At 37.9% G+C, this 22,279-nt stretch overlaps 1 long non-coding RNA gene across 2 annotated transcripts; it reads right to left on the bottom strand.

Annotated features, from left to right (window-relative positions):
- Positions 1-19,480: 19,480 nt before the first annotated feature.
- On the bottom strand, positions 19,481-21,813 carry LOC127515720 (uncharacterized). 2 transcript variants are annotated; one of them, XR_007930853.1, is made up of 4 exons: positions 21,498-21,813; positions 21,279-21,425; positions 21,148-21,209; positions 19,481-19,887 (listed from the first exon to the last, which is right to left on the bottom strand). It is a non-coding gene; the product is annotated as an uncharacterized LOC127515720 (long non-coding RNA). The 2 variants fall into 2 exon arrangements; XR_007930852.1 differs by lacking the exon at positions 21,148-21,209.
- Positions 21,814-22,279: the final 466 nt, after the last annotated feature.

Here is a 22,279-nt window from a genome sequence, read left to right as displayed (position 1 = left end):
TTGTTTCAGAGCCTTAGCCTTTTTTCTTTGTATAGTCTTTTTCCCAGAGCCTGAAGTGGTGCTGAACACTCATAAAACATTTGATTTACAACATTAAATCTCATCTGTTATGGCCTTCTGTCCACCAAAGGTTCAGTCAAGGTTTGATATTATGTGCTTACATAAATCTGTATACATTTGGATATTAGAAGGTGCTGTCTAGTGGCTCTGTAGCCTAACTGCCGCAGTTTTGGGTTATGACAAAATTCAAGTTTTTCAAATATATTTTTGTAATATATTTTATTAATTATTATATAATTAATATATACATCTTTAAGACATATCATATTATAGAGCAAGTAATCAAAACAGTGCACATTTTCTGTAGAGCGGGAGTGCTCAAAAGAGGCAGCCTCAGGTGGACTTAATGTAGGACTGTGTACTTGAGCGAATGTCAGCTCTCTCTGCTTGAGTGTGTGGTGAGGTGGGACTGCCTTCAACTTTTATATGAAGATAAAGGGGTCATGCCACAGACTTCTCCTCCAAAGTGTGTCAGAGGTTGATGAGAGGTAGAATCAGTCTAATCAACCCTGAGTGGAGCCTCTTCAATGTTATTGTTTATCCCGATGATTGCAGACTCTTATCCCACAGCCTCATGTCAATATGCTCTTCCTCAAATAGCAGCTCTTTTATGCCCTTTTTTCTCTATTATTGCCTCACGCTGCTTTTCCAGCTTCCAAATTCAACCTGATTTATTTGCCTTCTCATTCTGTTGGGCCTGCTGTTCTTTTTTATTGAAATGAGTGTCAGGTTTGAACCCGTCATCCACTCTTTACATCTTTGATGCACTTTATCTGTAATCGGGATTCATAGAATGTATGTAAATCATTTTTTTCCCACATCCCCCTGATGTAGATAAATCATTAGGGAGGAATGAAAATTGAAGACAGCTGTTATAATCATTAATTCTTTTTCCGGCATTTGCAGGAAACGCTAGATGTACTAATGTATTTAAAACTACACAGTGACCTTGATAGTGATGCATCTCCATTTTAGAGCAGCTTGAATTTTTGGCTCAGACTAACTCTTCTGACATGTAGCCACCCGGATGGAAGTCACTCTCCTGTCTAACCAAGGCCATTCCACCCAGACACGATCTTCAACATGACAGGTGACATGAATTTAACACCCTGAGTTTAAGAAAGATTCAAAAAGTGGTCTTGTTTGTTGAGTAATTATTTTTATCGGTCAGTAACACCTCAGAGCCACAGAATAAGTTGTATTCCTTCTTTGTGACACTTAACCAGTAATTAAACATATAATCAGAAATAAGTACCTGAAATAGATTAGCACTTACTTTGAACAGGTACAATGATGGAGGACTTTTTCATCAGAAAGTATCAGCTGTTTTTCTTCTACAAGTGCTTGACTAGATGTGGGAGTCTGCGCTTCCTTTGATTAGGACTAAATACTTAAATGTGCTTTTAGCACATTAATACTTTTCATTTTACATTTCTATGATATTCTGCCATTATATAAACATACAAACACAATATACAAACATTGCAGTACTATTTACAATCTGTAGGCAACCTTGTATCGTACACGGTTAAACTCATCAATCTCTCAGTCTATTCATTGTCTGCCAAAGTTCATTTTCTACACATTTTGTATATCCTGCCCATAAGTGTCTATTTAGCGAGCTGAAAATTAAGACTCTGAGATGAGTTTGACATTGGACAGCTCGAGCCGTGTTTTGTCGTTCTCCCTTGCGACAGCACAGCAGCCAGCAAGGTCCAGACACCGAGGGATCTCAGATATGTCTCAGGGACATCTAATCTCCTCTATTATTGATGTGGTTCCTGGCTTGTTATGGATAGTAAAAAAGGGACCTTTCATCAAGAGAGCTGATTGATTTTCAATTAATTCATCATCTCGTTTCTTCAGTTCTCTATAGTCATTATGGTGACGGTATGTCTTATTTACTTCTTTAGGGTGACATCTAATTAATTCAACCACTCCGGAGATGGAATTCATCCAATCCACCCCTCAATGGTGCCTAATGAGGAAACATTATTAATTCACCTCAGACAGGAAATTACCCAGGTCGTGCTTTTTTTAGATGCCACCTGTTAATATAAGTAACTCACAGGTAATATTATTTATCAATCTGGGGTTGGATTCACAAAACTGCTATTTTCCTCTTATTTTCTAACTTAAGAATGAAGTTAAGAATATTTTGTATTCCCAAAAGCATTTCTAAAGACAGAACTTTAGAGAATTCGTATTCCTGGAAAGAATGTTCTTCAACAAATCATCATAACCTATTGAAGTTAGAAATCCTCCAACTTGCCTTAAATTCCCTAAAAATAAAATGTTTAATGAATTTATTGGGTTGTTTGAAATATTATGCATTAACATCCTTAATATATAATATATGCATATAATACCTGTACATATGAGTAAACGAGTACTCTGAAGTGGCACCGTTGATCTGTTCATGTAAACATTGCACGGTCATAATTCTGTGTGATATGACTTTTTGAGGAATTCGAAAGTCAGTTACAACTCTTCAAAAATTAGTCAAATTATTTTTAATTGGGTAAATACAACATAATTTTCGGCATCATTCCGCACATATGAAAGCGCTGATATGCATGACGTGTTCACTGTAGCAGCACTCACACTCACACACACACATACAGGATGCATTGACTAGCTCTTTAAAAAGAACTATTTAAAATGCACACCACAATAATAACGTAACTCTGAGTGCTGAATTCCCATCAAGCCAGTCGTGACAAAAATCCCTGTATTTATCCAGTAGAGTAAGCTGATCTATAACACATTGTGTTGTTGTCTGTGATCAGTGTCTATTTTTACTCATGCACTGGTGGTCTGTGGGGCAGTGACTGGTGGTACAGTATGTGCCTTTTGCTCTGTCTCTGGCCTCCATAATGTCCAGACGTTGGGATGACCCCTGAGATTGATCCATCGGTAATGACCATACGGTGAAGGCTGATCTCAGGTCAACTTATTGTGGCAGAGGTGAGCAGCTCCTACAGGAACAACAGCAAGAAAAAACAACAGCAATAGCTGCAGCTTCAGTCAGGCGTGGCCAGTCGATGTCTCTATCCCCCAATTCCCTACAGTGAAACATAAAGCAGAATACAAGAAAGGCAGTCTAAACTCCCTTTCCCCCCATATAATTGTCTATTAATTTTTTGTGCACAAGCTGTTTGGGTAGTATTGAACATTCTGCCAAAAGGATTCAAGCATGTTTCTGTTTGATTGGATCCAAATCCTAGGAATCATGAATATGAAATAGTTGATTGTCCAGTATCTTTGGATTAGTAGCTGCATTAATCATTCTCTGAGCCTCATCAAACTAAGGCCATATTGTTTATATGGCTTTAGCATTGAGTGCTACAGGCTATGTGTATTGTGATCTTATTCGTCCATATTGCAGATGGCTTGCTGGTCTGGTTTTTGTACTCTTTACTCCACAACAAAGCCATATTCAGAAGAATGTTTAGGAAGACACTGTGCCAGGCCATCAATTCAAGCTCCTCTCATCCTTAAAGGGATAGTTTCTGTCATCTTTTTTTTTTTTTTTTTTTTTGCATTTTTTGTATTTTTTGCCCATGCAGTGAAAGTCAGTGGGGTCTAATGCTGTTTTGGACCCCATTATATTTCATTCTATCAGTTTAAACATTCATCAGAATATATTTTTACATGTTCAACAGAAGAAAGAAAATCATGCAGGTTTGGAATGAGTAAATGATGACAGAATTGTCATTTTGAGTGAACAATCTCTTTAAGTACCTGAAGGACACAGCAAACCCCATAACACGCCATCAGAGTAGACAATAAAGATGCCACGGCAGGATAAAAAATTATTGTGGAGAGATTATGGTGTTAAAGAAAAAAATAGCTTTCCTCTGTACAATATTCAATTGTGAGTATCGTTCTAATTACTCTGATACATCTAGAAAAAAGCATAGCAGTTAGAGGAGCCACTCTCAAGCAACTAATCTCTACTTAAGAATGTATAGGTGATCTACCTTTTGCTCCCCAGATAATCAGCATAAATTAATCTAGGCCTGACAGCTGTGTGTGTGTGTGATTGTATATGAAAATCAGTGTTCCGTTGCAGAGGACACTCGAAGATAAGAGACTCAGGGCAGAGGCTGGGTCATACAGAGAGTGTCTTGTCTCATTTACATTTCCGGTTGTGCCACAGCCAGGAAAGGTGCATGCTGGAGATATTACGTTCCTCACTCTTTGACAGCATCTACTTGAGTTTTTTTTTTTTTTTTTTTTTTTTAGTCTCCCAGAAACTTAAAATGATGGGAATTTATATGTTTATAAGTATAAGGCAGTTAACATCACGCTGGTTCCCTCGACAAAAACCCAATAGGATTTTCCCATGGTTTTTTGGATTATCGCAAAAAACAAGCTCTGTGATCAACAAAAGTTAATGATGCTTACACGTTTTGTCCATCACAGTAGAATAAAACATGAAAGTGTCTTGAGCTTGTGTTCACCACAGACCTTATTTCAGACATTTAACCAAAATCCAATTAAAAAAACCCATTGACTTTGGTTCGATTGAACCGAAAGTGCTAAAATGCTAACTCATTTCCGTGTTTTAGCCTACAAAGTGATGTCATACCTGCACCACTCTATTCTGTTTATTTATCATGCTTCTGACTATTAACAGAAAGGTCAAGGCATCAAAATTAGAAATGGACTCCCTTTGTGTGCGCTTGTGTCTGATAGAGATAAAGAGTGAGAGAAAGACAGAAAAGGCCATTAATTGATCCTTCGCTAAGCTCCGCCTCCTTGGTTACTGTTGCTAACCCAGACAAGCTTCACAGAACATCCTGTGGAAATGAACTGGATATTTCACTAAAATATGCCCATAAAGTGATAAAAATGTATATTATTCTTATGTGAGATTTGATTGCAAAGCGTTTTTTCCTATAATTTTTAATTGTTAAATTACACATTACCATGATTAAAAGGGGGGAGGGCTTTTATCGTTTTTGTGTACATTTGTGTAACTTATGTCACTATTGTGACCTGACAATAGTGTTTACCGTAATAAAATTAAAGAGTTATAATAATAAGTCGTAATAATAAAAAAGAGTTCACAAAGGAATATGAAGGGTCAGTTGTCTTTTAAATAGTGACAATGTTTAATGATGATGTCCTGAATTGCATTTTGGTTCATTTCAATGCATTTGAAATGTTATAGATTCATGTTATAGATTGACTGACTACAACAACAACAACAACAATAATAATAATAATAATAATAACAATAACAACAACAATATATTATATAGTTTTAATTTAGCAAAATCCAGAAATAGCACACCTAAGGCTGAAATTATCTCAACAAAATTATTTAAACAAAGTTTAAAATGAGTCTGCACAATAAGAAGTTTGGATTGAATTAATTGCAGAGGTCTAATACTTATAGGTTTGAAAACAAATCCCTAACCAGAAGAATATCAATACAGTGCTACCTTGAAAACACACTGAATATCAAGCTTTAAAATGCAATTCAGCAATTAAAAGTCATACTCCATGGGAGTCCATGAGAGAAGTTTATTTTCCTCTCTCAGATATCACTGGGCTATTTTGTCCTTTTCCCCCTAAGCCAAAACATCACATGTTCTTCAATTTAGACAAATTGTATAGTTTAATTTTACCCCTGCTCTCACCCCATTTCATGGCCATTTATATCTGTAATCTGAAGCTGTGCTGTTGGTCTGAGATGCCAAAATATGTCGCCCACATTCCAGAGTATTTAGTCTGCACAGCCGAGTTAAAAGTGTAGAATAACAGTCGAAAATATTTTCGAGTTAAAATAAATGTTCTGAACTGAAGCAGCCCTCACTTCCCTTCATCCTCCTCCGCCTGCCTGAATTCTTCTCTTTCCATCTTTCCCAAACTGACAGGTCAGTCTGTTTTACTTGGAAGAGGTCCGGGTGGAACAACATTGAGATCATTTTCGACAGGAAACTGCGGCAGCTGACTTCCATTAGGTAAATTGTGAAGAGTTTCAAATGAACAATCTTGTATTGTCAGGTACAATTACCAATGAAATCCAGCTTTCTAGTGAGTGCAGTGAAATGATAAAATATAAAGCTCAACTTTATGTCTTATAGCAGTGCTGGTTTCAATTACTAATGGTCTAGGAAGTTAGACTGGAAAGAGCGTGTCTGAGGCTGTCAGTGTGAGACTATAAAAAGCCATACTCATGTCAGAGGGGACAATGAGACTTTTGATGCCTTTTATGGGAGCATATGTGGGTCACTCATGAATAAACTCACTCTTTCTGTAACCTTTTGCTTTATACAGCTCAGTAGAAGTGTTTTATTAATGTTTCAGTCAAAATGAATAGTTTACCCCCACATTGCTCTAAATTTATTGGTCCTGTACCATGACCCTGTGCAAACAGTAGCGTCATGAGTAAATCTTGCCATTTTAAAAGGTCATAATTTTTTTTTTTACCCACACTTTTTAGGCTGAATAGCTTAGTTGAAAAGTATTTAAGGTGATTTTATATTTTGCCTAATATTTACACCATATGATATAGATAAGCAATATCATACAAGTGCAGTTTTTCTGTCCAGAATGAGTGCAAATGTGATACTGATTTTATACAACAGTTCAATAAATAAGAATTTAATATTGTTATTTTTTATATTGTGTTGTTTTGTTCAATTTTGCCAACGAAAATATTTTAAAAAATCAGAACGGTTCATCTCTGAGCAACACACACCGAAATTTAACTTTGGAATCTGCGCCACTGCACAGACCGATCGGTGTATGACATCAAAGTACCCTGAGAGCGTTTCAAAAGCATACGGAGCCATCTGCTCTCTAATCGTTCTCATGGTACTTTGATGTCATACACCAAATCGGTCTGTGCAGCGCTGCTTCAAGTCCAACAAGCCTAATGATTCTATGGACCATTTATAAAGAGAACCATTAGGCTCGTTTGAGATGAACGAAATCTGTGCAGATCCGATCACCAGTAATCACCGCGAGATGCATGCCATTTATAAATGTGTCCGAGTGTGGACCGCCTTGCTCTAATGACTTGCCGACGTGTGTCAAAAAAGTCTTGCGACAGCGAGGTGGCTGGATGGGATTCTGCAGTCAGGCGCAGTTGCTCTCCACCGACTGCACTGATCAAAAGCACGATGGGAAACGACTTGTTGACTAAACAGCTTAATGCATATTGGTTTAAACAGCCATGATGTATTGTTCTCTTTTAAAATGTTTGGTTTTAAAACTCTGATATCATGTTTGTATGTGTATAAATTGTGTAAATATTCCCAAACTCTCTGGCAGTGCGATCTCTCTATGAGTTATATGATTGGTGTCATATTTATAAAAAAATATATAAACAACATTCAAGTACTTTGAATATCTTGTTCATTACATTTATTTTCATATAAAAGCAGCAGAACTTAAATTAAAAGTGAAAACTTTAAAGTAAAAAGTAAAAAAAAAAAAAAAAAAAAAAAAACATTAAAGGTATAGTTCACCCAAAAATGAAAATGCAGTCATCATTTTGAGTGTCATTAGCTGCTGTGCTATTGGCGACTAACAACGAACTCTTGTTTGTATTTACTCTTGTGTGCTGTACGTTCATTTTTTGTGCTTCCTTGTCGTTCGTTCATCATCTGCGCTTTATTTTTTGTGAAGCATTTTGTTGCGGGTCAGCTGTGATAAACAGACATCCACTTCCGCATTGCGTGTGTAACAGTGGCCATATAGTGAGAGTTGAACAGGTAAACCACTGCATTATAACGACTGCTAGAGAATGCGGTTTAGTGTCATTGTTAGTGTACTCGCCTCGCATGCTAGCAGTGATCGGGCCAGGGTTCGAGACTGACTTGGAGCAGGATGGTTAGGATTGGAGAGTTAGTTTTAGAGGGAGAGCAATGAAGAGAGGGGTGGGTTTGTTTGAGATTTCAAATATCAACAATGTCCAACAGCGTTTTTGCAAAATCTACTGATCCCACCTTTAATTTGTGATTAATTAGATGAATTAATTGGCACATCATGTAATTAATCGCTTGACAGCCCTAATATATATATATATATATATATATATATAATGTGTAATACACTATATACACAAATTCAAAAGCAAAAAAGTATTAGATTGATCAAAAGTGACTTTTACACAAATCTTTTGCAATGTTAACTTACAACAGATTTCTATTTCAAATAAATGTTGCACTTTCTATTCATTAAAGAATCCTGAAAAAAGCCACAGTATCACAGTTTCCACAAAAATATTAAGCAGCACAACTGTTTTCAACATTGATAATAATATGAAATGTTTCTTGAGCAGCATATGACAATGATTTCTGAAGGATCATGTGACACTGAAGACTGGAGTAATGATGCTGAAAATTCAGCTTTGCCATCAAAAGAATAAATTACATTTTAAATGTAATATTTCACAATAAAATTGTTTTTACTGTTTTTTTTTTTTTTTTTTTTTTTTTTTTATCAAATAAATATATGCTTTGATAAGCATAAGGATATAAACATTAAAAAAAAAAACATACTAACCCCAAATTTCTGAATGGTAGTGTATATAATTATGCACAGTATAACTGAATAATATACTTTCATAATAATATGATTTAATCATTTCTGGCCCTCATATTTTCAGAGGGATTTACACTCATTATTTATTCAGTCTATAAATACATTGGTTATTATACAAATTGTTACTAGGAAGGTTATAGGGGCATTTCCATGATGACTAAGATTTTGGCTCAACTAGAAATACCATATATTTTTTAAAGTACCATATATCTTTTCTTTATCTTGTGTGAGAGCTTGATTCAGACTGCCCCTTCAGCACCAGGAAGACACAGAACACAGAACAGCACTAGAAGGGGCCACCAGGCCCCTAATGGAGAGTGATTTATTGAATGGCTTTGGCTTGCTGTTGGCCCTGGGCCTGTCTCCTAATTGAGCACCTGGTGCTGCATGGGAAAAGTTAATATGATATAAATTGATACTGTGGCAGTGGCCGTGGCAGGGCTCGGGAGGCGGCATGGACTCATGCCTGCTTCCCTATGGAGATAGGACCAGATGCTCCAGGAGGCAGGCGGAACAGCCTGGGAACACTGAGGTGACAGATAGGCCTCACGTGAGGCTGGAGAGGTGGGCCAGAGTCATCTGGCTGCAGATGTTGAGCTGGAGTTTCTAGTCATTGGTTCTGATACTATCCATGCTGAAACAGAAAACTGGAAAATTATAAATAATGGTGAAATGCTGAAGCCATCTTGTGATTTATGGTGCTTTGGCAGAATGATTTTGTGTTTGACTTAGATCACACATTACTGTTGTTCCCCACAACTAATGAATATAATGTGTGCTGTATGGTACATTTTTAACATCTATAGGGTCAGCAATATACTTTCAAATATAAAAACTCACTATTACACAGTTTAGGGAAAATGTGTGTTACCTTCAAATTGTTACATTAACTTATTTTTATTGCACTCATAGTAAAGACATTTATAATGTTACAAAAGATTTCTATTTCAAATAAATGCTGCTCTTTTTAAAACTTTTCATTCATTAAAAATGTATTACGGTTTCCACAAGGATATTAACACAACTGTTTTCAACATTGATAATAATAAGAAATGTTTCTTAAGCACCAAATCAGCATATTAGAATGATTTCTGAAAGATCATGTGATACTGAAGACTGGAGAAATGACGCTGAAAACTCAGTTTTGCCATCACAGGAATCATAAGTTATATTTTAAAATATATTAAAATAGAGAACACTTCTATTTAATTGTAATAGGCTAATATTTCACAATGATGTTGATTTGACATAATTTTTGATCAAATAAATGCAACCTTAATGAGAATAAGAGACTTCTTTAAAAAAAAAAAAAAATCTTACTGACTCCACAAACTTTTTAATTGTATTGTACATTTGACCTTTGCTTGTTATTCAGCTTGGCAGTTCTCAGAAGTATTTCTCCTAAACGGAACAATAGAAAACAGCGATTGTTTTTTTTTATAAGATGGCAGGTAGCCACACTCAACCTGTATAAACCCTGTGGAGTGACAGAAAATCCAGTTTTAGCATTTTCCTGTTGTCCCTTCATCTAGAGAGAGAGGGAGAGAGATGGAGGGAAAATGAAAGAAGAAAAAGTGCCTGTTCTTTGTGGGTCCCCCCTGAGGATGGTTGTGTCTTGACAGCTCACTCCCACAAACGAAACGGAGTGCCAGATCCATTCAGCAGCCCCGTTCGTTTCTCTGTCCCTATCCACTCCTCTTACCCCAGCAAATCAGGTGCTGAATATACAAAACCTATGCCCACTGGCAGCTTCAGACTGCAGATCAGTGAGAAGGGAAAAAAGACAATCTGGTAAAAAGTCTTTTTCAATATATTTCTTTCTCTGCCTAGCTACATTCTGCCAAACTCACAGTCCAAAGCACACAGGCTTATCCAGAATAATCTTCTAAGGGAATTCCGCTCTGTAGCTCTTCTTAGTACTCCTGTGTCAATACAAAGACTTGCATGGCTTTGGTTGGATTTACAACTTTCCTTCTCCAGTTAGACTTACAAATATTCCTGCCTGAGTGCATTCCACTTTTCACACTTCACATGTGATGTTTGTTCCATAGAAAACAGGAGTGTTGAAATTCGACTGCAATCTAAAAATAAAAAAAAAAAAATGTGAAGAACTAAAGCCACTTATATTAGCTTGTTGTTGCTCAGTTTCAGTTTAAGATGTTTCCCAGCAATACTTCTGACGCCTGTCATTATGGTTACTCTGAACTGACCAAAAACCCCACATAGATCCTACAAAGGACTGTGTTGATTTATTTACTCACATATTTATCTTTAACCCAGACTCACATTCCTCTGCCTCTTCAGAGATTGTTCACCCACCACATTATGTTTTCATTGTGTTCTGGCAGAGCACGCAGATCTCGACTTGTGCGGTAAATCCCAATGTTGAGAAATACTGAGACTGTGTCAGAATGGTATGAGCCTCTTCTCTTGGCTGTGTATTTATATTTCTTTTTTCTTTCATCCACCCCCTGGTGCAGAATTTGAGAAAATAGTTAGCAGTGTTTGTAAATGTAAAGCTTGTATTACATTTTAAAACTTAGAATACAACTTCTTTTTAACCTAGAATCTTCTTCTACATTAGACATTTAGCCCTAAATAAGTAATGAAATTACTGTGTACTTATTAAGAGAAATACTGTGTACTTTTAAGAAAATGTAAGTAATTGGTTTATTCATTTAGATGATTTTAGCTGGCCAGTGTCACCCTGCTTTGGACTAAATGCGGGTGCACACTGTACGATTTTGGCCACGATTTGGTCGTCTGAGACAAATTTTGAGAATCCTAAAAGATTCCTATAATCCTTGGCTAAAATCTGTAGTCTTTGATCGCTAGTTTGACATGTTCACAGACAGCCGATTAATGACCGTTGCGATCAAATTTTACCTCAGACGAAATTCTGGCAGTGTCAGAAGATTTGGCGCACAGTCCTGCAGTGTGATTTCTCCTACGACGAATGTCAAATTGTCTTCGTTTTTCAAGACAAGCCGTGATCAAAATTAACGCTAGAGATTTCTTTGTTAGCCACCATTTCAGTCCCGCATGTAACGCAGCTCACTGTCACCGAACGTGTGTGGGTTGATGATGAAAAACTCCGGAGAAGTTTTCATACGCGCATTCGTTTTTTAACGCGTCTTGACTGTCGTACAGTCTGACATAAATGACAGCTGAGATCCCACAGTGTGACATGAGGATCATGAACGTACAGTCTGACAAGCAACAATCGTAAAGGACTATTATAAATCGCACAGTATGCACCCGGCTTTAGAAATGCTTTTTTACCCAAATACACGCTAATGACAGTGTTGAATGTTTTTGGTCTTTGAAAACTCTTTCAGTGCCTTTTTAGATCCCAAAGAACTACAGTAAAATGTGAGCTTTCTTTATTCCCAAGCACAAAAATCCTTCACATGCTCATACAATGAAGCAGATGGGATGATTTGCAAGTTTTCAACAGCCTGCCTGTGGTAGCTTTAGTTTTTTTTTTTTTTTTATGGTCCTGGCTTTTACTGCTTTATGAACCAGAGTGAATCTGGACAATATTGAGTTTCTTTGGTCTATCCTTCCACCCGTGTAGGCTGATGAGTCTTGACATCATGTCCTCTATGAGGCACCACAGTCTCTGTCATGAGTGCAGTTCTCTGTACCCACTTGCACTCAAGGAGAGAAAACGCTGGCTTCTGGCTTCTGAAATCAAAGTGCCACACAGCTATTAAAATAAAAAATTTAAACTACCTAGATGTATTTATGAAAGAAGAAAAAAAGATAGTTTGGAAGGTGAACGGTCACTCTGGTATGGAAGCTTGTTTCCGCCACTGAATTAAAAAAAAAAAAAAAAAAAAAAAAAAAAAAAGATAATTGCGACCTTTTATTCGACCTTTTATTTTTATTCTTGCAAGTCTGATTTTTTTTCTTGCAGCTGAAAATGACTTCTTTTCTCAGAATTGTGAGATATAAACTTGCAATTGACCCTTCGCCGGGAGTTGATTGACAAGCGATCTAACCAATCATAACACCAAATTCGCCATTTTGTCCGGCAAAGCAGACAGGAGTTAGAAGATTCACCTTGGTGGACTTGAACTTGAAAAATGGTGTGTACAGACATCTTTCCGCATTTGAAACAACATTCCTTCTCATGTTCATTCATTTTTATTTAATGCTAAAAAACTAACTAGAAGAGATGATCGGTTCACGAGCCGCTTGAGCTGAGGTGCTACAGCGATCTGTCACGACATATTAAAGAGCCACAAAACGTTTTTTATTGTTTGAATTTCTTAAAAAATTACACAATTTGAAAGCTGGGACTTTGTTTAATATCATAAGTAACCTGCTCTGTCTTGTATGTTGACGTGTTCTCAGTGTCCTCTTTGCTCTGCGTTGTATTTTTCACTCTGTGTGGCATGACAGCGCCATGGCTTGTTGGACAAAGCAACAGTAACTAAGGGGGGCGGGTCATTGCGAAGGGTCAATTGTGAGACTCTATTTCTCACAATTGTGAATATATATCACACAATTCTGACTTTATAACATGCAATTACGAGTTTATATCACAGAATTTACTCTTTACCATTCCAGTATTTGAATACAGAGCAGAAAAGACGATTCAGTGTTTATCTATACCGGAATGTGGTTAATTTTATAATTTATAGCAGATTTCTGTTTGTTGCATAATAATATCAGGGTTACTGTTTAAGCTAGTGCAGATGCCCCCTAAATAAGAGCACATAAATTAAATAAAATGAGGTAAAGCTTCTTGCTCATTTTCAAATATTATGTAATACTCTGAAAGTACTCAATAATGTTTGTTTCAGAAGAGTACCTGAAATAATGTCTGCATAGACAGCTCACTGGAAGACTTGTTTTTGTTCTCAGTACACACTAGTGGCACACCAGTATAGTCTCATAAGTGTGGTTTGCACTCTCTTTTAGTCAGGGGAGATGGAGACAGAGATTCATGCTCATCTATGGGAGGCAGAGTTCACACAGCACCTGCTCCACAGTCCAACTGCTCCATAACCTGCCCAAGTCAGCCTTCTCCTCATGAAAGACAGATATAAAAAAAGAAAGAAAAGGACTGCTGCTGACCACTGAAAACAGCTGCATCCGAGGCTGAGATATTTATGGATACTAAGAAATAAAGCATAATGAATACAACAGAACATTTTTGAAAACAATCCTGACAACTGATGTATGTTACATGACAGTAAAATTTTAATGAGTAAATTCTGAAAGCGTGTCACTGTCTCTCAAAGGATTATTATAATGCAGGTGAAAAACGTCATAGGTTATGTCTGTAACCATAGTTCCCTGAGAAGGGAACAAGAAGCTGCGTCAATGATACTTTGGCAATGCCTCTGCATGATTGAGTCTGAAGCACAACTAGTCCAGTGCCAAGATGGAACATCAAGGGTGGGTGGCGCCACGACCAGGAAAGCATAAAAGCACATCTGGAATAACCGCCGTTAGCTTCAATTAGCTGAAGCAAGTCGATCACAGGGACAAAGGAAGTATGGCAAAGTGACGCAGCGTCTCATTCCCTTCTCAGGAAACTATGGTTACAGACGTAACCTGAGATGTTCCCTTTCAGGGGAACTCACGCAGCATCAGTGACGCTTTGGAAACGATAATGCCCAAACGCCATGCTTACAAGTGCCTGTCCGTGGAATACTTAGAGCACAACTAGAACATGAGCACTCGTGAACCTGGAGCAGCGCCCAGGTTAAAGTCATAAAATCTTACGAATGTAAGCGGAGAGGACCAGCCCGCCGCATCACAAATGTATTGAAGGGAGACACCTGAAATCAAGGCCTTGGAGGCCGCCATACTCCTCGTTGAGTGAGCTCTGACAGCCAAGGGTGAAGGCTGACCAGAAACCTCACAACCCAGATGAATAGCCTCGATTATCCATCTGCTGAATGTCTGTTTGGATGCAGGGAACCCCTTCTTAGGCGATCCAAAACAGACAAATAGCTAATTGGTTTTCCTCCACAAGGCAGCTCTGTGGACATAAGTATCCAGCACTCTCACTGGACATAAAAGGTTTAGCTTTTCCTGGTCCTTATCTCCAAAAGGAGGGGGGCAGAAGGCCTGCAAAACAATGGGCCATGGTACATTGGTCGGCACCTTAGGGACACCTTACAGGAATACCTTGACCATCCCCGGTGCGAACTCAAGACACGTGGGGGATATCTACAGGGCCTGAATATCTCCTACTCTTTTTTAGAGATGAAGTGGCTAGAAAGAACACAGTTTCCATCCCCAAAGATACCACTCAAACAGATGTGGTAAGCCACAATGGCCACCACATACAACTTTAGTGTGGAGGGGGAAAGCCCTGCAGAAAAATGATCTTGAAGTAATTCTAGCACTGAGCCAACTGGGCAGTTAACTGGATCCCACTGTCGCATTCTGCACCAAGAAGTGAAGACTCTCCACTTCATAAAGTTTCCTCATGGAGGGAGCTTTGGAGTGAAGTATGGTCTCAACAACCTCAGTTGAGAGACCTGAGTCTATGAGTTGGGCCCCCTCAGAGGCCGAACCCACAGGTTCCATATCTCCGGACAGGGGTGAAGGACTGTGCCTCCCGCCTGAGACAGAAGGTCCCTCCTGACTGGAATTTTCAGGGTAGAGCCATCAAGGAGGGACACTAGGGCTGAGGACCATATTCGGCTCGGTCAGTACGGCGCTAGTAGGAGTAGACTTATTCCGTCCCGGTGGACCTTCTCCAGAACTCCTGGGAGAAGAGCAATCAGAGGAAATGGATATAGACGCAGCCTCGGCCATGTCTGTACCATAGCATCCAGCCCCAGGGGGGGCTGGGTGTGTTAGGGAGAACCAAAGTGAGACATGAACAGATCCACTTCTGCTTGGCCGTAAACCTCTCACATATGCTTCACCACCTCTGGGTGAAGTCTGCATTCCCTGGGCCTTAGCCCGTCTCAACAGGATGTCTGCTTCTACATTCTGGTACCGCGGGATGAATACTGCTCTCAGAGAGTAGAGATCCCTAGGGACCACAGGAGGATCTGGTATGCCAGTTTGCATAGTGGACGCGAATGCAGACCACTTCAGTGACCTGAAGCGAACTGGCAGGCCAGTTCAATAACCAATTTGACTGCTTTTCGACCCTCCTCAAAGGGTGCGAGCCTGACGCAATGTTTTTGGTGGACCTTGAGTCAAAAGCTCACTGGAGACCGCTGCGCCCCAAGGCACAGAAGGTGGCAGGGTTAGCAGAATGGCCCCCTGAGGGCACCGAAGTGGCGTGGGCACCGTATAATGAGGTGTACACTACTCCACCCTGGAGGGGCTGCCCTCAGAAGTCTGACACTGTTGGCATCAGGACTTCTTTTTAGCTGAAGCCTTCTTCGCGAGAAGAATGGTTCTCAGATCTGCCTTCTGCTTAGGAGGCTTTGGCGAGGGAGATATCCCTTAAACGCTTCTGCCTGGAACTTTCCTGGAACCTCTCGACGACATTATTCATGGCGTCGCCAAAGAGGCCAAGCGGTGAAAGTGGAGCATCCAGAAGAAAGGCTGATGTCTCTCTGTGGCCACCAGGGCTGCCATAGACCGCCCAATAACTGTAGCAGTCTCCTTGGTGGCCCTGAGAGACAAATCTACCCCACCCCCTCACCATCCTCCAATTCCCTCAGCAGATCAGTCTGGTATGCCTGCAAAATAGACATTGTATGCAGACATGCACCAGCCTGACCTGCCGCCATATACGCTTTACCCACTAGCATTGATGTAGATTTGAATGGCTTAGTGGGTAGCATCGGGGCCTTCAGGAACGATGCTGAACTAGAGGACAGATAGTCCGTGAGCATCTGTGCTTGATGACAAAAAGTGCTCGTTCAGTTTGCTTTTCAGATTAGTGCTTTGTTTATCAGCTGGCCAATCAATATTCAACTTAGACACATCATGAGAAATAACCTCCACTAGCTCCTCATACTCTGGGGGAAGAGGTGGTGATTCCTTCTCGATGCTCAGCATTTCCAACTCCTCAGAGCCAGATAACTGAAGCATCTGGCTCTTCCCCTGGGCGGAAGAAGCTTCTGATCCCAGCGAGAGAGCGCTGGATGCCCCAGGTAAAGGCAGAGAAAGGGTGGCGTCCATCTCTAACCCCTCCAAGAAATCCATCTGCAAACCCCACGATCTCAGCTTCCATGCTGCCTCGGCAGCAGTGGGGCCGGAACAGTTAGGAACACGAACCTGAACACTTTCCCTCTCCTCGAAGAGTGACAGGCACGGGCAAATGCAGTCAGCCCTCTCGAAGGCTGACAGAGCACGATCTGCTCCCAAACACATAACACACAAGTCGTGTGTATCCCCATCTGTAAGGAAACAAGGACAAGGAGGAACACATGACTTGGCTGCCTGTTATATCGCCATTTGATTTCCAGATGTGCTTTTATGCTTTCCTGGTCTTGACGTCACCCGCGTGTTGTTCCGTCTCGCCATTGGACTAGATGACAAAGCGTCATTGACGCAGTGCGAGTTCCCTCGAATAGAAACAGCAAGTACAGAATGAGTACTTGCTGTACTCATATAATATACTAATATATTATAGTGGAATGAAGTGTTATTTATCCATGATGTTGACCAGGTGGAGTTCAAGTGAGTAAAGATATGGTGAGCCCAAAGTTTAAAAGATAAACTATGAAATATATTGTGCAGATTGATATCCAGTCTATACACAAGATGATGATTTCCATTAAGTCATTTTAGCCCAGCCACACTCGCTGTGAAGACCGTTATAATGGAATACTGATAAAGCTGGGTCATTAGGAGTCTAACCTCTCCCAGAGGTGAATATTTTTAATGTCTGAATAATAAATAATAATATGAGAAAATCAAAAGCTAGAGAGTTAAAAAAGATTTAGTGAAATGTTTTCAGTTCAGAGGTCATCTACACTCGGGCTATTTGTCAACGCTCTTTAGCTTTGAATGACTTGTAAATGAGCTGCTTTGTCTGTTCAATGGGCCTCAAGGATAATGCAGTGCAGTCGTACATGAAACCTAATTGTGCCAAGTACATTACCATTTAAAAGTTTAAGAGAGAAATTAAAACTTTTATTCAGCAAGGACACATTAAATTGATCAAAAGTGACAACAAAGACCTTTATAATGTTACAGAATATTTGTATTTTATAATAAATTATATTCTTCCAAACCTTCTATTCATCAAAGAATCCTAAAACAAAAATAAAATGTATCATGCTTTCCACAAAAATAGCCTTTTCAACATTGGTAATATGTTTCTTTATTAGTTTTTAACCTTCATTCTGACCCTTTGTCTGAAATTATCAATTTTTAAGGGGCGGCTCCTTTAAGGCTACTGATTGGCTAAAGTCATTGCATAGAATCAACAACCATTCGCTAATGAACGTGATGTAAGCGTTTTGAAAACATCATCCATATAAAACTGTAGTTTACAGCCAAAGCATTATGAAAACATTTACTTACGGTATGTGATGCACCTGCTGTCAAATCCAGTAGAGTTCTTTGTGAACTCTCCATTACACATAAACATATAATCCTCTGCCGTGATCTGGGAGTAAAAAAAAAAAAAAAAAATAAACCATCCACTTGTTTCCAACACTGTGATCCTTCTGAAGTTGGTACAGTGACGCAAACAAGCTGTTTAAACTGGAAGCGTCAAAGCGAACATTCTTTCACTCTTTTGTTTGTCCTGTTGTCATTAGACTCAAGTGCGTGAAGCATGTGAGAAACTGAACATGCATCTGTATACTGTATACTGTATCCAGTGTAGACAGCATTAGTGATTATAATGGGGTCTATTTGCTATTTGAGACACGACGCTCACATCCAGTATAGGCAAATATCAGCCGTTAAGCGACTGAATGCCAGTGGGCGGGGCCTATGGTGCGATGATGTATTACTATTCGTTGATTTCTTGCTCTGGAGGCAGTTATGTGCAAATGTATTTGCCTGTGTGATGTCATAGATCCCTCAATATCAAAATGAGCCAATTTTGGAGCTTGATTAAATAAATACTTTGTTTATAATAATGTTTTAAGCTATGAAATTTGCTAGATGTTTTATTGGTACAAAGGTCTCTTATATGTCAAAAGATTAAGGCAAATTTGATTCCTTATGTTATGACCATTTTAACATGAACTAACAATTCAAAAGCATTTATTAATCTTAATGTTAATTTCTACATTTACTAATACATTATTAAAATCAAAAGATGTCTGTTAATATTTCATGGACCAGAGCTACACTTTTTTTTTTTTTTTTACCTAAATTTTGGTGTAAAATGACTATATTGCTATATTAAAATGAACCCAAATGGGTTTTAAATTAAACCCAGAAATCTTGGACATTATAAAATCACTTTTACGCACACACTGACTATCAAAAGGTAAAAAAAATTATTTAAAACGAGAAAAAGGGCAAACATAGTCAAAAGTGAGAAGAAATCAGAAAAGAATTGCAAATCAATAGCCATAGAGTTTATACAGTAAAGTTAAATTGTTTTTAACAGTTCAATGAACATGAATATAATTAGCATTTAAGACCAAATTAGACATTACTACTACTACAAAAACACTACACTAAAATTATTAACTGTTTCAACTTTAATTGTATTAAATATTGCACTGACTTATCCAAGCAAACAAAGGTAACAAGTAAACTTATAAGTTTAAAGTTGAGTGAACTTAAATTTGTAACTATAAATCCATAACCTCAAGTTGTTTACAAAACTACCTATAGGTTATAACAATTATCTAAGAAATTTAGGCCTATATGGTTGCCTAAAATATGGAGCTATATTATAAGAGTTCTAATAATGAACACAAGTTAGCATGGCTTGTTTGTTTAAAAAAAAAAAAAAAAAAAAAAAAAAAAACAATATTAACATTGACATTATAACATTTGCAAAACGTATTGAATTTATTAAGACAAGTATACATGTGAAAGAATGCGAGTGTGAATGAGAGAGTGTGAATTCCTCCACTAAACAATGAAAAGGCACTGAACATTTTTTAATTACAGATTATGTGCTAAAAGTTCATGGAGTCCATGAATACATACAGAATATGCTTCACTGCCAATTTTCATGACCTTCTTAGGATAACTGATGTTCAGTCATGAAGAAGCTCCATCAGCACAGCAAAGGCATGCAGCATCCTTTAAATTATCCAGGACAATCTTCTCTTTTAAAAGCACTGTCACATCAATGATCTCCATTGGGGAAGGCCATTCCCTTTTTTGACCATCATTCATCCCTGTCACCACCTGTTCATCAGTGGGTTAAAAAGAGGAAAAAGAAAGTTACTAAGGAACACAAAAATTCCTAAAATTTTTGTTGGTTAAAATTGAATAATTTTCTGACAGTGCATGCATCCCCATCAGTAAGGGTATGTCAATACTATTTTATCATTTCAACCACTTTGTGTAGTTGTAGCTGGGCAATATGGCCAAATATTTCACGCAATACTTTGTTCCATATCATATGATATCGATATTTATCACAATATTCAAGGAAATTGAACATTTGTTAGAACAAATGTAAACAATTTGTTTGTTCACAGTTACACTCCACAGAGTAAGCTACCTTTTAATTTAGGGCCCCATGAAATTCACTTTATTTTTCCCTAAATTCTGTGTTTTCCATTATATTTTCTGGATTATGTGTTTTATGATTTAATACAAATTTATCATCAAAAATGTTGTCTTGCTAAATTAATTAATAAAAGTAACAATTTGATCAGTCTTTTAAAAAGTAATCAAATGGTTTCAGTGTGTATTTGATAGTTTTTCCTCAAATGAAATGGGGGGAAAACTTGTGAAGTGACTCAAGAGCAGCTCTGGAGATGAAGTTTAGAGTGTCCTCATACAGTGAGACTGCAGATGGATTAGATTAATCCATACAGTAAAAATGTCCAGAGCTTATGGTTATAAATTTTGTAATCTTGATATAATATTGTTTATTGCCCAGCCCTATTCAAAAGCCATGTTTTTGCCACAGTGTCTATATTTAGTGGCCAGTGGCTCCCACAGCATGTACTGTGGAGTCCTGAGAGATGTTTTTCTGTCATTATGAAGCTTAACAGTTAACAGGCCAGAAAATTCTTTAAGTAAAAATATAAAAATAACTTTTGGAAAATGACTTCTTAAGTATTAAAACAGACATGACATACCTCACAGACTGATGAACTTGGAGGGCTGCTCTTTAAAATTATTAAATTGTCATAATTTACTCTCCCTCATGTTGTTTCAAAACCATGAAACTTGTTGATCTTTGAAACACAAATGAAGATCTTAATATTTCTCTCAATTTGTGTCCATCCATCGCAAGCCTTGGAGTCATTTTTAAGTCTTCTGAACCGACATGAACAGAATATGTTATGAACATATTATTTAGGATTTTATTCATATATAAATATTGGTATGGATTACTACAGCAACTTTATTTTTGAAGCTTAAAATACTTATTAACTAGACTGTAAATGGCTCAAAAAAAAAAAAAAAAAAAACCCACCACACCCAACACACCTAAAAATCTAAAAATAAACTCAAAAGAATGAAGCACTCCTTAGGTCTCTGGCTTGGCACATCTACAAAAAAACAAACATGGTTTTATCAAAAACAACTGATAACAACATGAAATTTTAAACTTTACTTACCATAAATCATCTTTTTGTAAATATGACACAAGAAACCCACTGTATTAAAGAGTCTCTTCCATTCAATAAAAGAGGCCTTTAAGACGAGACAAATGAGGCGAAAACAGCAAAAATTTCCATATATGCTTTTTTTCTGACTTTTTCAGCCTACAAAGAAATTTAAAAATACTGTTGGACAAAAACACTTGATAATGACCTTCATTTTTTATCTTTACTTACCATAAACCATCTTTCACTCGTTTCCGCCTGAAGACGCTGAGAAAATGACGGCTTCTCGCATTGGGGTCGTCCGTGTTGTTAACGTGACATGCATGCTCTCTTTCACATCTGTGTTATGAACCCAGCACTGTTGGGTAACTTATAGATAAGAATGATTTTCAACCCAAAATTGGGTTAAATCAACCCAGCTGTCACAGTGCATGGTTGTGGGAAACACACACAGATGATAGAGCTCCAATCAAAAGGACTTCAATAAACAAACACAGAAGATCAACATACATGGCCGTTATAGCATAGACATGAAATAATGACATATAACAATGACAACAACCAACCCAGACTGAGGGAGAACACAGGGAATATATACAAGTCAGACAAAGGGGCAAACAAGGCTAATTAACAGGACACAGCTGGGGTTAATAAACTCCAATCAGGGTAACTAAGGGAACAAACCAGTGGCGGGGAAAACTGAACAAAAAAGCATGTGACACAGGGAAACAAACACAGATCAGCAAACACAGCATCCTTACCCAGCAGTTTCAACCCAGCGTTTGGGTTGAGAAAATAACCCAGAATTTCTTTAGAGTGTAACATTAACTAATACTGAACAGCTGTATTTCTGAATGATCATGTCACACTGAAGACTGAAAATTCAGCTTTGCCATCACAAAAATAATTACATTTTAAAATATATTAAAATAGAAACTTATTTTTGAATTAGTAATAATAGTTTTATTGTAATAATAATTCACAATATTACTGTTTTTACTAGCTATGTATTT

Source organism: Ctenopharyngodon idella, chromosome 7 (genome assembly GCF_019924925.1).
Source record: "Ctenopharyngodon idella isolate HZGC_01 chromosome 7, HZGC01, whole genome shotgun sequence".
Classification (NCBI taxonomy): Eukaryota; Metazoa; Chordata; class Actinopteri; order Cypriniformes; family Xenocyprididae; genus Ctenopharyngodon; species Ctenopharyngodon idella.
Note: the sequence above shows the minus strand (reverse complement) of the source record. Positions and strands in the feature narration are given on the sequence as shown.